The sequence below is a fragment of the Octopus sinensis genome, linkage group LG5, assembly GCF_006345805.1.
Source record: "Octopus sinensis linkage group LG5, ASM634580v1, whole genome shotgun sequence".
In the NCBI taxonomy this organism is placed as follows: Eukaryota; Metazoa; Mollusca; class Cephalopoda; order Octopoda; family Octopodidae; genus Octopus; species Octopus sinensis.
The window spans coordinates 86,492,852-86,497,278 of NC_043001.1; positions in this window are offsets into that span (position 1 = coordinate 86,492,852).

Below are 4,427 nucleotides of genomic sequence, written 5' to 3' on the forward strand. Positions count from 1 at the left end.
GAGTATTACTCTAGATAGACGGAACTATATTTATAAAATTGTTTCAAACGGATATTTCAAACCCGTAATGTAATCCTTAGTCTATTTTTTATTATATGTACGATCCCTCCAATAGGACTGCACACAAATTGTGTTTACTAAATCTCATTCATAATCCTTTATAATAATAACAACAATAATAATAATTTCTAACTTGCCAATTGGTACAAGGTCAATAGATTTGTAAAGAAATGAAGGGAGTTGATTAAATTGCTCCCAGTGAAAGATGAAAGGCAACTTAATGCCAGCACCACCACCACGACCACTACCTCTCTATTGAATTTCAATCTTCGGACCGACTTGATGCTATAACAGAAGACACTTACTCAAGATATATAAAACGATCACACATGATTTCAAAGCGAGCTCCTTAGCTATTCAGTCATGCCTGCACCCTAAACACCAAATACATAGATAATCAATCCAGATAAGAGCGACATTGGGTCATGCCGACGATCTTAGATAACGGTGAAGTGACGCTATACATGGCTCCCTATGGCGAGAAAATCTTTGCAGTGAATACAAAAAGAAAAATATTTAATTATGTATATTCTGTGCTTCTCTAATACGCTTCGATTCAAACATTTAAACTTTTAACCTGCTATGATTAATCTAGAAGTGATTACCTCCTTTCACTAGCCTAGCTAGAGTTTGTGCCGCCCGGGGCGGCCCTTCAGTTTGCCGCCCTTGGGATCCCACAAAAAAAAACATTGCCGACAGCAGGCCCAAAAGTGGTGTCACCTCCATAAAAGTGCTGCGAGGAGCGAAATCGCCCCATCCGCCACCTCTAGCTACGCTAGTGTCTCCTTTACAATAACTGCTGTCAAAGTACACGACGTACATTTATATTTAAACTTTGTCTTAGTATGCTAATTTCCTTCAATCAAACCAAAGAACAAAAAGCTGTGAAACACCCAATAAACTCATATTACATGATTGTTGCTGATGACGTTAGCATCTCCACTATTAAGGTGGCGAGCTGGCAGAAACATTAGCACGTCGGGCGAAATACGTAGCTGTATTTCGTCTGCCGTTACATTCTGAGTTCAAATTCCGCTGAGGTCGACTTTGCCCTTCATCCTTTCGGGGTCGATAAATTAAGTACCAGTTACGCACTGGGATCGATATAATCGACTTAATCCGTCTATCTGTCTTTGTTTGTTCCCTGAGGTCGATGAAATCGACTAATCCCCTCCCCAAAAAAATTTCAGGCCTCGTGCGTTTAGTAGAAAAGATTATTTGAAATGGAAGTACCATATAATTATATAGGAGTATCAAAGGAAATAGCGAAGGTCTGATCATTTCTCGGATCACTGTAACACCCCAGTAAATATCAACTAGATAATGTGGCATTTCTTGGATATGTGTTCATTTCCTGTCGGCGTATCTAAAGATAAAACAAAAGTCTGAATATCTCTATGGGTTGCTTTAAACTGACCAGTCGGTATCAACTAGTTAGTTAATACATATTACGTAATATTCGTTTCTACTCTAGGCACAAGGCTCGAAATTTTTGGAGAGGGGGCAGTCGATTAGATTGACCCCAGTACGCTACTGGTACTTAATTTATGGACCTCAAAAGGATGAAAGACAAAGTCCACCTCGGCGGAATTTGAGCTCAAAACGTAAAAGCAGACGAAATACCTATTTCTTTACTACCCACAAGGAGCTAAACACAGAGAGGACAAACAAGGACAGACAAACGGATGAAGTCGATTATATCGACCACGGTGCGTAATTGGAGCTTTATTTATCGACCCCGAAAGGATGAAAGGCAAAGTCGACCTCGACGGAATTTGAACTTAGAACATAACGGCAGACGAAATACCGCTAAGCATTTCGCCCGGCGTGCTAACGATTCTGCCAGCTCGCCGCCTTACTTATTATGTAATATTACAATATCTTGGACTGTGTCATATAAGTCAAGGACCAAAATCAACGGGTTGATTCGGGAATACTTATTTTAATCAGATTATCTGATAGGACGCCTTGCTTCTAACTACTATTATTACAAGATCACGGGTTAACAAGATACACGCTCAAGTTGACAAAGTATTTAACCAGAGTTTAAGAAAGTTTAGGATATTTTTACAAAAACAAAAGTTTCCAGTAACTGGTTTACTGAATCAATTAAAAGAAGGGTTAAATGAATACAGGATTTGGTCGTTAGGAATACAAAAATATATCAGACAGCTACTGGCGAGATTCGCTGAGGAATTCAGTATTAGGGCCATAAGAGAGAAAATTTCGCCGGACGAAATGCGTAGCCATATTTCGTCTGCCGTTACGTTCTGAGTTCAAATTCCGCCGAGGTCGACTTTGCCTTTCATCCTTTCGGGGTCGATAAATTAAGTACCAGTTACGCACTGGGGTCGATATAATCGACTTAATCCGTCTGTCTGTCTTTGTTTGTTCCCTCTATGTTTAGCCCCTTGTGGGCTATAAAGAAATATATAAGAGAGAAAATTCGTAGAAAGGTTTAGAAAAGATTTTTAAGATAGCAAAATCACTATTTTAATGTCGAAACCACGCTGGTTAAGCTGCTTAATTAATAATGGCCAAATGAGGTTACCGAAAGTCATACGCTGAGTATGAAAAACAGTACCATCTGTCTTTCACAAACCGAATAGAAGCAATTGTGAATTTGGTTGATATAGTGGTGCGCCAACACGTATTATACTAGCAAACCATACCAACAACCAATAGTGGAGTATCACACCAAATGGAAATTTGGAGCAACAGCAGCAACAACAACAACATCAGTAGCAACAGACGAAAGAGAAAAATGTGATGTGGAAAAATTTAAGAACTTTGTTGATGGAAGCAAATACAATAATACTAGAAAGGTTCGGGAGGTTTGTATATGTTAATAAAATTAAATACTGTAAGACGATACAGAAGTCGTAAGCAGCAGTTGAAAAACATTATAATGTCGAGGGAATACTTTGAGGAATAAATCTTTAATTCCTGTTATTTAAATCTGCTTTGGGATTGGTATCCTATCAATGACTACATTAAAATAAAGTGTACAGTAGCTATTTGAGCTAAAATTAAAGCTATATATTTGCCACACTTGGCATTACAAAAATGAGATTTGTGTTTGTTTCATTATTGTTGTTATTCCATTAGTGAGTGAAGTGACACACACAGCACCGGCAGCTGGAAAAGTGATATATCTTTCAAATCAAATAGCCCAACTACCCGCTGCGTAAAATACATATCCTTAAGATTTTTTTACACACATGACCAACATTTTTCATCAGTAAAAAGAAAATAACAACAACAACAACAACAACAACAACAACAACAATAATAATAATAATAATAATAATATAACACACGCTGCCCCTATCCCAGCACATATCCATACTCACCGAATTAATCATAATTATATCGTTGCTGTTTTTGTATATTTTACAATTGATTCTAATGATGGTGTTGTTGAATCTTTAATTCAACATCGTTCTAAAACACGAGACGCACACCGCTTCACCAGAATAAACAAAAGCATTTTCAAAAGTTTTTTTTTTTTATGATACCGTTATTATTGTTATTATTGTTAGACTGCCTTCTTTCTCTTCGTCTTCTTTTCCTGCTTCTTTCTCTCATTCCTGTACTCTATCCTCTTTTAATAATTCATTGTCCTTTTTATTCTTCTTCTTCCTCGTTGTCTTTTTATCCTTATTCTATCATTATTTCTGGGGTCGATGTAATCGACTATCCCACTTCCCACAAATTTAGGGCCTTGTGCTTATATAAGAAAAGATTATCATAACTATTATTATTATTATTATTATTGAGTGAGAGAGCAGTTCATGCCATCAAAGTGACACTGGGGTAAAATATACGAAGCCCAATATACCCTCATGACTACCGTCTGATAAAGGTACACCAGGCACATGCATCACAACCATATTGCGCGATATGGTGATCTCATATCAAGATAACAGCACATGACCTTGCAGGTGGGGCCCAGTTAGAATTTTCTTCAGGTTGAGTAGCCCATCCCGCTCAAACGGTCCTGAATAAGGTTCTTTAAGGATGTTTTGAAAGAACCACCCATTTTCCAGAGGTGACATTCAAACCCCAAAGAATCCCTCTCAACACATGGCTATGAGCTCCCCACTACTTCTGCGCTCGTGATCAGAGATGCACATATCGTCAGCCACTAAGGGACATGCTCAACTGTTTAAGGTCAAACAACTGACAAGCAATCTGTGGTATTGCAGAATATTTGCTGTCCCTCTTTATACAGACAAAACAATGTACATTATAACACTTCCAATCATTAAGATCAGAAGCCATGATAGCCCCTGCCTGTACTGCATCAGATTATTATTTAATTATTTATTATTATTATTATTATTATTATTATTTATTATTATTAT